Here is a 13263-nt window from a genome sequence, read left to right on the forward strand (position 1 = left end):
AAATAACAAAGAAAAAATTTAGCTAAACATCATCTTACAGATTTCACCCAAAAAAAGGGGGGTTATTTATTTATTACCAATCCAACCTACCCATTCTCTATCTCTTTTTTAGACAGAAGCCATAAAAGGTCACGTGAAAGCATTGTATTAAGAAACAATGGAGCTCAGACTTAAAGCACACATGGCCAAAGGTGCTGCAAACCAGAGATTGGGAGATTAGAGGCAGTGAATAATAATTCTTCAGGTCTTGCAAGAAAAAATGGCATCCAACAAACCAAAAAGCAGACTCAACTATGGAAAACAAACTGATGGTTACCAGAGGAGAGGTGGATCCCGAGGGGGGGGGGGGGGGGGGGGGGGGGAGATGGGTGAAAGAGGTGAAGGGGATTAAAGAGTACACTTACCTTGATGAGCACTGAGTAATATATGGAATTGTTGAATCACTATAGTGTACACCCAAAACAAATAAGATACTGTATGTTAACTAAATGGAAATTAAAATAATTTTTAATGGCATCCAATTAAAATATATTGCAAAAAGTGGGAGAGAAAAATAATGGAAAGAGTAATAAAGTGGATAAGACAGAGCCTGAAGAATTTTGGTGGAAAAAGGACTGTATGGATGCCTAATGACTGGGAAAGTGGAGTATTTCCTGAAGCGGAAGGGATTTACTGACAATGCTGAAAATACTTGGGAACCTGAAGAAAATTTAGATTGTCCAGAGTTAATTGAAGCATTTCTTAATTCTCAAAAAGGAGATACAAAAAGAAAACCTTTATCTGACAGTGAATCTAACGACAGCAAATCAAAGAAAAGAGATGCCACTGATAATCCAAGGCTTTACCGGAGGTCTTGACCTAAACAAAAAATTAGTGCCGTAGACAGCAGTGGTGAATTAATGTTTGTCATAACATGGCAATATTGAGATGAGGCACAGCTGGCCAAAGAGGCAAATATGATGTATCCTTGAATTGTAAATGCTTTTTATGAACCGAGACTAACTCAGCATCTATTTAAATTCCAGTTAGTTAACATACAGTATAATATTAGTTTCAGGGATAGAATTGAGTGATTCATCACTTACATACAACACCCAGTGCTCATCTCAACAAGTGCCCTCCTTAATGCCCATCACCTATTTAACCTATTCCCCCACTCGCCTCCCCTCAGTAACCATCAGTTTGTTGTCTATAGTTAAAAGTCTGCCTCATGGTTTGCTTCTCTCTTTTTTTCCCTTATGTTTATCTGCTTTGTTTCTCAAATTCCACACATGAGTGAAATCATATGGTGTTTGTCTTTCTCTGAATGGCTTATTTTGCTTAGCATAATACCCTCTAGCTCCATCTATGTCATTGCAAATGCCAAGTTTTGGTTCTTTTTGATGACTGAGAAATATTCCATTATGAATATATAATATATATATACACACACACACACACAAGTATATATGCACACATACACACATGTTTTATATATATATATATATATATATGTGCGTGTGTGTGTATATATATATATATATATATATATATATATATATATATATTCCATTGTGTGGTATATATACAACATCTTTATCCATTCATCAGTCAATGGACATTTGGGTTCTTTCTTTAAATTGGCTATTGTTGATAATGCTGCCATAAACACTGGGATGCATGTGTTCCTTCCAATTACTATTTTTGTATCCTTTGGATAAATACCTAGTAATGCAATTGTTGGATTGTAGAATAGTTCTATTTTTAACTTTTTGAGAAATCTCCATACTGTTTTCCAGAGTGGCTACACCAGTTTGTATTCCCACCAACAACATAGAGCATTCCCCTTTCCCACATACTCACCAACACCTGTTGTTTCTTGAGTTATTGATATTTGACACTCTGACAGGTGTGAGATGGTATCTCACTGTAGTTTTGATTTGTATTTCCCTGATGATGAGTAATGCGCAGCATCTTTTCATGTGTCTGTTGGCCATCTGTGTCTTCTTTGGAAAAATGTCTATTCGTGTCTTCTGCGCATATTTTAAGTGGATTATTTGTTTTTTGAGTGTCGAGTTTGATAAGTTCTTTATAGACTTTGGATAATAACCCCTTAACAGATATGTCATTTGCTAATATCTTCTCCCATTCCAAAGGTTGTCTTTTAGATTTGTTGAATGTCTGGGACACAAGAGGGGACATTTTTTAAAATATAATTTATGGTCAAATTGGCTTCCATACAACACCCAGTGCTCATTCCAACAAGTGCCCTCCTCAGTGCCCATCACCCACTTTCCCCTCTCCCCCACTCCCCCCCCCCATCAACCCTCAGTTTGTTCTCTGTATTCAAGAGTAACAGGGGAAATTATTCACTCTTCTGGGAGTGCTTCCCTGAGAGCAGCAAGCATGGAGGCCCCTCACTGAGGACAAAGTAACTGGCTGGTGCCAGTTGAATGTTTGTGTCCCATACATTTTTCAGATCACTATTTTCATGCTGTCTGCCTCTGGGTTGCTTGCCTGTCTGGAGGAGTGCAGTGCAATTTGGGTTCTATCCCAGCCAAGCCTGCTGAATTTTAAAACTCTAAATTTCAGAGACATGCTGTGGCTGGGGTCTGTGCTGATCTCCTGGGGAAGGGTCTCACTGTGCAGGGACTGATGCAGGTTTGACCGAGAAGGGCAGTGGCACCAAAATGCAGGGGTGTGGGATTTGCAGCAAAGCAGGCTAAACAGTCAGTGTCTCAGCACCCCAGCAGGTGTCTCTGGGCCCATGCTGAGGGACGGTGGGGGGAGGAGGGAGCACGGTGGGAGTGGCACCCTCTGGCTCTGTTGTCCCCAGAGAAGGGTCTCTACAAAAGCCACCTCTCACAGATGTACTCTAAGAAGAGTGACAGTCTCTCCCCATGTGCCTTAGGAAACCCTCAGATGGTGCCATCTGCCGTGGCATTGCTTGCCTGCCTTCTCTCCAGGAAAAGGATAGCACCCTCAGGGCTCTATCCCAGCCAAGCCCTCGGACCCCTAAAACTCCAGTCTTAGGAGCCCCACTGGTTGCAAAAACTCAAAGATCAGCCCCTCTCATTCTTTCAGACAATGGTTTTGGGGAAGCGTTCTCCTTGTGTGTATCCACTCCACTCTCTCTTGTCTTTCTCTGTGACCGGGGTCCCCTCCCCTCTGCAGCACCTGCAATCTGTTTCTCCCCTAAACCACATCTTTCCATATCCTACATTCCTGTATATAGATTCTTCTCTCCCTCTAGTTGTGCAGTTTGTTCTTTCAATCCTCAGATTGATTTCTTGGGTATGCAGAATGATTTGATATTTGCCTAGCTGTGTTTGAAAGACAAGGCAAGCCTAGAGTTAGTCCTCCTACTACACCACCATCTTATCTCTCTGTCTAGCACTGGTTACTTTGAATAAATACTGTCTGCGTTTTTTTTATCAGAAAAGAATATTTGAGATCATGTGTTATTTTGACCATTATATTATCACTTGAGGCCATATATTATTTCCTTTGCATTAGAGAACAGCTTTTCTAAATGTTGGTGGAAATCCCCATAGTTATTACTCAATCAGAATTTGTATTTAACTCCTATATGCCTAAGGACCATTCTGGATTTTTTGTTATTTGGGGTTTTTTCGTGTGTATATATAACACATACATAAATGGTTTTCTTTTTCTTTTCTTTCTCTTTCTCTTTCTTTCTTTCTTTTTCTTTCTTTCTTTCCTTCCTTCAACATTCACCAAAACAAAACAGAATTTCATAACCATGGATAAGCCCATGTTTCTTGGATGCCATCATTTTGAGCAACCTAAGAAATAAGTCACTTCAAGTTAAATTGAAATTTTTCCTAAAGCCCTAAACTTTCAAATTAAATAGATAATTTTATAACTAATTGGATAATTTAAATATAAAGTAAATGATTTAAATTGGACAATTAGGCTCTTTCCATAATGTGGCTATTGTTGAAAGTGCTGCTATAAACATTGGGGTACAAGTGCCCCTATGCATCAGCACTCCTGTATCCCTTGGGTGGTTTATATACACAATGGAATACTACATGGCATTGAGAAAGAATGAAATATGGCCTTTTGTAGCAACGTGGATGGAACTGGAGAGTGTCATGCTAAGTGAAATAAGTCATACAGAGAAAGACAGATACCATATGTGTTCAGTCTTATGTGGATCCTGAGAAACTTAACAGAAGACCATGGGGGAGGGTAAGGGAAAAAAAAAACGGTTAGAGAGGGAGAGAGCCAAAACATAAGAGACTCTTAAAAACTGAGAACAAACTGAGGGTTGATGGGGGATGGGAGGGAGGGGAGGGCAGGTGATGGGTATTGAGGAGGGCACCTGTTGGGATGAGCACTGGGTGTTGTATGGAAACCAATTTGACAATAAATTTCATATTTAAAAAAATAAATTGGACAATTTAAAAGCAGCCATATCAGAATCCATATCCATATTTTATTTGCAAAAGCCCTGAAAGACTAACAACAACCTCCCCACCCAAATGAGGAAACTAGAGAAGTCCTGGTGTGTTGTAATTAGGTAAGCAAAGTTAGGTAAATGGACTTTTGTATTATTTTATTATTTCATTTTATTTTATTTTTAGTTAAATGGACATTTTTGAGATTCCTCCTGGTGAACCATTACTTTGCATGTTGAAATGCCTAAAAGAGATTGACTAAATGTGTCTAAATGCAACTAAATGGGACTAAAAGGTCATGATTCAAGGAATGCCTAAAACTTCATTCTTGGAAACCTAATGATAATCAGATGGTTAAAGATGTCAGCAATTTAGGACCTGCTGCAATAAATGGGTGAACAGGCTTCTGTAATCTTAATCCTTGACCTGCATGTGTTTTCTTTATCCCAACTCCTTTTTTACATGTAGGCTCAATCTTCTCAGTATTTGGGTTACTGAGTTCTGCTTCCTAGCAGAAGCTAGGAAAAAAACAATAACTCTGTAGTAATCAGAATGTTATCCAACTGCATATTACTTACTTTAGTGTACACAGTACTCAATAAACAGTTTTATTTTCAAAAAGAAAAAGAAAAAAGAAACAATGTATTCTTCCCTACAAACTCTAGATAAATTATTAGTCCTTCTCTTTTTTCCTCACAGATAGAACTGAAGCCCAGAGATATTTATATCTATTCCCTTACTCTGAAATTACCTACGTAACTTGCTTGTGATTGAAAGCTTTCCAAAAACCATTTGGGTCTCCGTGCATCACTCTAGTGACCACATGTTAATTCTAGTAACTAGACTGCAGCCAACACACGTCACACATGTGTTTCCCCTGCCGCCAGTCTTTCACGCCCACACCTTATTACTAAAGCAATTTAAAGACCTGTATTCTGAAAACGATAAAACAATTCTTTTCATGTTATTTTTCGCTTCTAGATTTCTCACTTCAGTTGAATGGGACACGCTTACACCACTAACCAGACTGATGACCCACCTTGTGCTGCCCCATCTGTGTATGTGTAGACTCTCTTGGTCCACTGAACAGCCTTTGGCTGCAGTTGTTCACTGACCTGTCTATTGCCCCTTTCAGATCAGGAGTTTCTTTAAGGCAAGAATGATCTCTCGTATGCCTCTAAGTCCCTAATCATCTGGCACAATGCCTGGCACACAGGAAATGCTCAAAAGTTAGTGTTGAATGAACACATGACACATACAATATACTGTCCTATGAGTAAAACCATGTCTGATACACAGAGGAAATTTCATATCAACTTTGACATGCTTTTTTTTTTCTCTTTTTCTTCTCTTTTTTAAGTAGGGCCCATGCCCAACATGGGGCTTGAACTCATGACTCCAAGATTAAGAGTTGTATGCTCTGCTAACTGAGCCAGCCTGACACTCCAATATTCTCAACTATAACTGTTATGTGTCTAAATGCGGATTTAAAGTATGTATATATATTACATATATATGTAAATATATATGAAATATATGTACTAATTATCAATATGTATAATTAGTAATATATTTGTATATAAATATAAAATAATATATACTAATACATATAACTATATATGCGTGTGTGTGTATGTGTATATATACATACTCGGCCCTTTGCATCTGTCTTTCATTCTAGGAAATATCCTTTATTTCTCTGAGTATATCCTTCATTCTATTTCTCATTCCATGAGATTATATTTTCTCCTAAAACTCCTACTAATCAAATGTTACAACTTCTATATCTGTTCTCTCTTAACTGCATATTCATAGATTTATCCATTTATTCCATTTATTTATCTCTATCTCTTTGTGCTGTGTTCTAAGAGAAATTTCTTTAGCTTGAGTGCTCAGCTGTATCCATTGGTTCATGCACTAAATTTTTTCCCAGTACTATATTTCTATTGAGGTAATTTACATACAGTGACATGTACAAGTTTTAAGTATAGTTCAATGAGTTTTAGCAAATGTATATAGCTATCTTTCATGAAAGATCTCAATTTATTGTTACCTACAAATCCATCCTGAAAAAAATGAATAATTGAACTTCAGGAAAAAGAAAATGGAGTTCAGAGGAATAAATAGCCATATGAAGTATTACAAAAATGTATTCTTAAATCTAAAGAATCGTTTGTTAAAATATTCAAAATAATCTGACACTAAACTCCAGTTAAAATCAACACAGGAATGAGCAAAGAGGAGGAAGCAGAAGACAAATGCATACTACATTTTTTACTGTTTTAACGGAAGGCTATATAGACACTAATTAACTCTATACATAAGAACAATACATGTAAAGGTTTGTTAAATTTTAAGAGTAATCCCAGTAGAGTAACAACAACAACAAAAAAAGTGGATAATCAGAGCATTTTGGTAGGTCCATTGTGAGAAGGTAATATCTGAACTCAAACTGAAAGGGTGAGAACATCTTACCAGGCAAAGTGGGGAAAGAATATTTCAGACAGAGGAAAAAGCATGTGCAAAGGACCAGAGGCAGCAAAGAGATTGGCATGTCTGAGGAACAGAAAAGAGACCAGTAGAGCTGGAGCTCTGAGAAGAGTGAGAAAGAAGCAGTTAGATCTGAAAGGTAGGAAAGAGGCACCATGCAAGGCCTTTAGACAATTTCAAAGGTTTGGATTTTATTCTAAGTTCTGAGGGAAGCCTTTGAAGTGTTTTAAGCAAGGGACTGATTAATGTTTTTATGAAACCATTATGGAGAACAAGTTACAGAGGAAGAAAAATGGAATTCCGGAGAGTAGGTCAGAGGCAATGGGGACTGGGCTAGGACACGGTGATGGTGACAGAACAAAGTGGAGGAACTGGGGGAATATTTTAGAGGGAACACTGACAATCCCTGCCTGGATATCCCCGGATATGAGGGGTGACGGAGAGGAGAAAACTGAAGACGTCTCTCAGGCCTCTTGTTTTCACAGAAAAGCTGTTTTATAAGTAGGTGAATGGCTTTCATAACTGGGTGGCCCTCACTGGGCTAGGAAAGGACTCCATCTGAGAAGAGAACAGGGAGTGGGGTGGAAAACCCCTGCCCTATCTCAAACCGTGAAGAGGCAGATGCCCTATTAGATGTCCAAGTGCAGGTGTCGTGCACAGACAATACACAAACCTGGCATTGCTGAACAGTTCAGTGATCTTCAAACACAGGGGACTGGTGAGATGATCTCGGAGAGAGTGCATGGATGCAGAAGGCCCAGGGTGGACAACCACGCTTTCCAAATGCCAGCAAGTGAACAAGAAAAGGAGAGGCACAAAAGATGCTAAGGAACAGCTGCCAGAAGGAGGAAGGTAAATCTCTGTACATCAAATGATCATTTAACATGTAAGTATTTCTTTCAGCTCCAATTAATATTTAAGGATGGTGTTCCATCCAAAGAAAAAAATCCTAATATGTGCTTCAATTTTAGCTATGTGACTCAGTTCCTTCCATGACGCTGGCTCCCAACTAACGGCTGAATTTTCATTCAGTGATTGTTATCCTCCTTTTCCAAAATCTACATCTCATTATCAGGTCATCCTCAAAGCTACTGAAAGAATTACTAAATAATTCCCTTTTCTCCTCCTGGTTCCCTTTCTCCTCTTATACTCAATCTCACTAACGGAGAAAACAAATGGTGTTCCAGGAGTTGGAGTTAAAAACAACTCTTCCGGAATAGTTATAACTCTACCATTTGATAGAAAGAGAAAGGACATTGGTCTCAGGAAGATTTGAGTCTGAACCTGGCTCCATCAATTTCTAGTTCTTTCACCTTGAGCAAACCCCTGAAATTTTCTGAGCTTGCTTCTTCTTCTATAATGCAGAGAATGTTCCCACCCAACTTTTAGGATTGTTAAAAGTTTTAGAAATAATACACATAAATACTTGGCACAAAGTAGGATTCAGTGAATAGTAGCCATGTAATAACATTTTTAATTCCTCCCTGAGAAGACCTAAAAATCTTACTTTCATTGTAATTCAAGAATCCCTCTGCAGATCCATTAAAATATATACTGGTAATATAGTACCACGGACAGGCATCAGAGCTTTGAAGAATAGAAAGAGGAATAAAATATGCTCTGCGGCTTCACAGAGCTTTGCTATCTGCCACAATGATTCTCAAATTTAGAGACATGTCACAATCATCTAAGGAAACTTGGGGGGGGGGGGGATACAGATTCCAGGCACCACACCAGCAAACTTTGATTCAGTAAATCTGAAATAAAGTCCAAGAATCCAATTCCACCAATCCTACCTATGTACAATGACTCTGATGGACACCAAAATTTAAAAGCCACTAATTGGGTAAATGAGAACCCCTAGCAGGATGTCCTCCTAGTCCATGGTCCAGCATCACAGCATGGTAGGGAAGGGAAACAGAACTTTAGGACAGTTGACCATGAAGGTACTTTTCAACACTCATTCCCCTTCATATGGATTGTAATTCTAGAATTGTATTCCATACAGCAACACAGCTCAGGGGAAAATGGAGGCATACTGCAGGGGAAGTGTGATAGGAAATAACCTACCATAAGTTCCTAAGAAAGCGCAGAATTTTCACTATGGCTCTTAAGTCATAAACTAAAAGGGATCATAGAAATTATTCTGGAACGATGTCACCAAATGGCAAAGTAGCCCCAGCCTCCACCCCTGACAAAGATGAACAATTAGACAGCTATCCACAAACACGAGCAGCCCTGAGAGAGGTCAGGAGTCCACCCAAGAAACTTCAGCAACACAATAGAACAAAAAACCTGAGAATAACCACCCGAAAAGGGAAGGAAAAATTGTTTCCTTTTGCCTGCATCATTCTATCCTCCAGACTGGTTCTGATGAACACAAGAGGTAACTCCCCAACTAGAAAGAGTTCTCCCCCCCCAGAAAAGGGAGAGCAGAGTGAGTGACGAGCTTTGCCAGCCTTTCGGGACCACTTTGGTTTTTACTCCATGCAGAGACTGACAAAGCTGAGGCACATAGAATCGGCTAGGAACAAGGATGAAGGGCAGGAGCTACCAATATCAGCCATGGGCAGAAGTGACCATGGTTCCTAGTGCCCTGCTCTGCAGAGAACACAGCTACTTTCACCCCTGAAGAAACCAATGACCGTTACAGCTATGGACGCATGCAGATCTCACTGATCCTTACCTCACAGGTATTCACACTCAACAGATACCAGCCATCTGAGTCTCTTCTAGCCCCCCACCAAAGTCTGGGATCCAGGCCAGCAGCCACGGCATGGCATGGACTAGGCAGTCCTCTGCAGCTGCATGAATGCAAAATACCACTCTAGACACCCACAGCTAACTCCCACTACTGTGTGTACACTCGGGGCGAGCCCACCTAGCCATGCACTTGCACACCGCAAGTCTGGCTCCCGTCAGCCATTTCTACGGCTGGGTGCGTGCCCATGGTGAGATCTTGCAGCCATAGAAGTACAAACAGACAGCAAAGGCCCTATAGCTGCTTGCGGACCTGGACTCAGCCCTACCTCCAGTTGCTGGCCTATAGCACCGCATGCACTTACAGCAAGCCCCCCAGCAGTGCACCTGCGTGCCCCCGCCCGATCTTTGTCACCAGCCTCCACTGCTCTGTGCATGCTGTTGGGAGACCCTGCAGCTGGTACACCAACAGCCAGGGCCATCGAGGCTGCCAGTGTACCCACAGCTGACCCAAGCCTTTGCTGCTGGCCCTGGCCCAGTCCTTCTCTTTATACAAGCAACTGCAACTGGCCCCCACAGTTCAGTGCGTGTGCACAACCAGCTCCGGCCCTAGCTGCTGGACCTGGAGGCACTGCTGAGGACCCCAACAGCCCTTGCAACGACTATGGAGCCCCGCAACACTTGACAAGGACCACACACTTGTCAATGCTGTGGACCCAAGCAGCCTAACATCACACCCTCCTGAACCAAGAGTCCCTACACATCCCTGTACTTAGCATCCTGCAGGACTAGAACCAGGGTCACAGCACACTCCAGCATGCCCCCACCTGCGGGTGAAGGCCTTTCTTTATGGACGCCAATCCATAAAGGCTTGAAGAGGTGACTGCTTCTTCAAATAAAACAAAAGACAAAAATCATGTGATAATCTCAATAAATGCAGAAAAAGTATTTTACAAAATATAACATATTTTCATTATAAAAATATTCAAAACATTGGATATAGAAGGAATACACAGCAACATAACAAAGGCCATTTATGACAAGACAATAACTAGCATCATACTAATGGTACAAAGCTGAAAGCTTTTCCTCTAAGATCAGGAACAAGACAAGGGTGCCCACACTCACCACTCCTATTAAACATAGTGCTGAACAATTAGGCAAGAAAAAAGAGATAAAAGACATCCAAATCAAAAGGAAAGAATAAAATCATCTTTCATTGCAAATGATATGATCTTATATAGAGAAAATCCTAAAGACCCACCAAAAAACTGTTGGATCTACTCAACAACTTCAGTAAAATTTCAGGACACAAAGTCAACACACAGAAATTAGTTGTATTTCTATATACTAACAAACAATATGTGAAAAAGAAATTTAAAAAACAATATCATTTGCAATAGCATCACAAGCAATAAAACACTTAGGAATAAATGTAACCAAGAGGTAAAAGATCTTTACACCAAAAACTAGAAGACTTAAATGAAAGAAATTGAGGATGACACAAACAAATGGAAAGAAATCTCATGTTCATGGATCAGAAAAATTAATATTGTTAAATGGCCAAAGATCGAAGGCTATCTATGGATTCAATGCAATCCCTATCAAATTTCCAATGGAATTTTTCACAGAAATAGAAAAGACAATTCTAAAATCTGTATGGAACCACAAAAGACCCTAAAGAGCCAAAAAAAAAAAATCTTGAGATAGAACAAAGTTGGAGGTATCACACTTCCTGAGTTCAAACTGTATTATAAAGCTACAGTAGCAAAAACAGTATGATACTGGCATAAAAATAGACACATAGACCAATGGAACAGAATTCAGAACCGAGATAAATGCTCAATATACAATCAACTAATATTTGACAAGGTAATCAAGAATACTTAATGGGGAAAGGATAACCTTTTCAAAAAATAGTTTTGGGAAGAATGGATAACCACAGGCAGAAAAATAAAACCAGACATCTATTTTACATCACTCAAAAATGAATTTGAATGGATTAAAGACTACAATTTAAGAAATCATTAAAGGAAGGAAAATCGTAAAGGAAATCATAAAATTCCTTGAAAAACAAAACTTTGGGAATAGCTCTTTGACATCTTTCTTGGCAATTATTTTTAGGATATGACATCAAAAACACAGGCAACAAAAGCAAAAACCAAATATGACTACATCAAACTATAAAGCTTCTACACAGGAAAGGAAACCATCAACAAAATGAAAAGGTAACTTACAGAATAGAGGAAAATTTTTGCCAACCATATATATGATAAGGGACTGGTATCTAAACTACAAAAGAACTCCTACAACTCAATAGCAAGAAAACAATCATTAAAATTGGTCAGAGGAGTTGAATAGATATTTCTCTTAAAAAGACATATAAATGGCCAACATGTACATGAAAAGATGCTTAACATCACAAATCATCAGGGAAATGCAAACCAAAACCACAATGAGATATCACCTCACACCTGTTAGAACGGCCATGATGAGAAACAGAAGAGGGGCGCCTGAGTGACTCAGTTGGTTAAGCATCTGACTCTTTATTTTGGTTCAGGTCATGGACTCATGGTTCATGAGATTGCGTTCCAAGTTGGGCTCTGTGCTGACAGAGTGGAGCCTGCTTGGGATTCTCTCTCTCTCCCTCTCTCTCTCTCTCTGCCCTTCCCCAGTTGTGCATGCTCTTGCTCTCGCTTCCTCTCTCTCTCTCTCTCTCTCTCTCTCTCTCTCAAAATAAATAAATAGACTTTTAAAATAAATAAATAAAAATTTTAAAGTCAAAAACAGAATTACCACATGATCCAGTAATCTCACTTCTAGGTATATATCCAAAGGAAATAAAATTGCTATCTTCAGATATCTGCAATCCCACATTCATTGAAGAATTATTCACAATAGTCAAGATATGAAAACAACCTAAGTGTCCATCTAGGAATGGATAGAAAAAGAAAATGTTATATAAATGGAATAATATTCAGCTATGAGAAAGAGGAAAATCCTGGTCCCTTGAGGGCATTACTTTAAGTGAAATAACTCAAAGAAAAATAAACACCATATGAGCTCACTTATACGTGGAATCTGAAAACATCAAACTCATAGAAACAGAAAGCAGAATGGTGGTTGCCAAGGCCTGAGAGGGAGAAATGGGGATATATTAGTCAAAGACTACAAACTTTCAGCTATGAGATGTTCTGGAGCATGTTCTAGAGATCTAAGGTACAGTATGGTAACTACAGTTAGCAATTCTCTATCATATACTGGAAAGGTACCGTGACATTGTAGCTTTAATATTCTCTCCATATCAACAACAACAACAACAAAATGGTAATTATGTAAAGTGAAGGATGTGTTAACAACATTATTATGCTGAACATTTCTTAATATACACATGTATCAAATCATCACATTGTACACCTTAAACTTATGCAATGTTTTGGGGCACCTGGGTGGCTCAGTTGGTTAAGTAGCCAACTTCAGCTCCAGTCATGATCTCACCATTCATGAGTTGGAGCCCCACATCAGGCTCTCTGTGCTGACAGCTCAGAGCCTGGAGCCTTCTTCGGATTCTGTCTCCCTCCCTCTCTGCCCTCCCCACTTTGTGCTCTGTCTCTCTCTCAAAAAGTAAATAAACATTAAAAAAAATTAACTTATACAGTGTTTTATGTAA

The 13263-nt window shown here is 39.3% G+C and overlaps 1 pseudogene; it reads left to right on the plus strand.

Annotated features, from left to right (window-relative positions):
* The first annotated feature begins 510 nt into the window (after window positions 1-510).
* Window positions 511-5517, plus strand: LOC125921651 (chromobox protein homolog 3-like; annotated as a pseudogene).
* The last annotated feature ends 7746 nt before the right edge of the window (window positions 5518-13263 follow it).

This window comes from Panthera uncia, chromosome C2 (genome assembly GCF_023721935.1).
Source record: "Panthera uncia isolate 11264 chromosome C2, Puncia_PCG_1.0, whole genome shotgun sequence".
Classification (NCBI taxonomy): domain Eukaryota; kingdom Metazoa; phylum Chordata; class Mammalia; order Carnivora; family Felidae; genus Panthera; species Panthera uncia.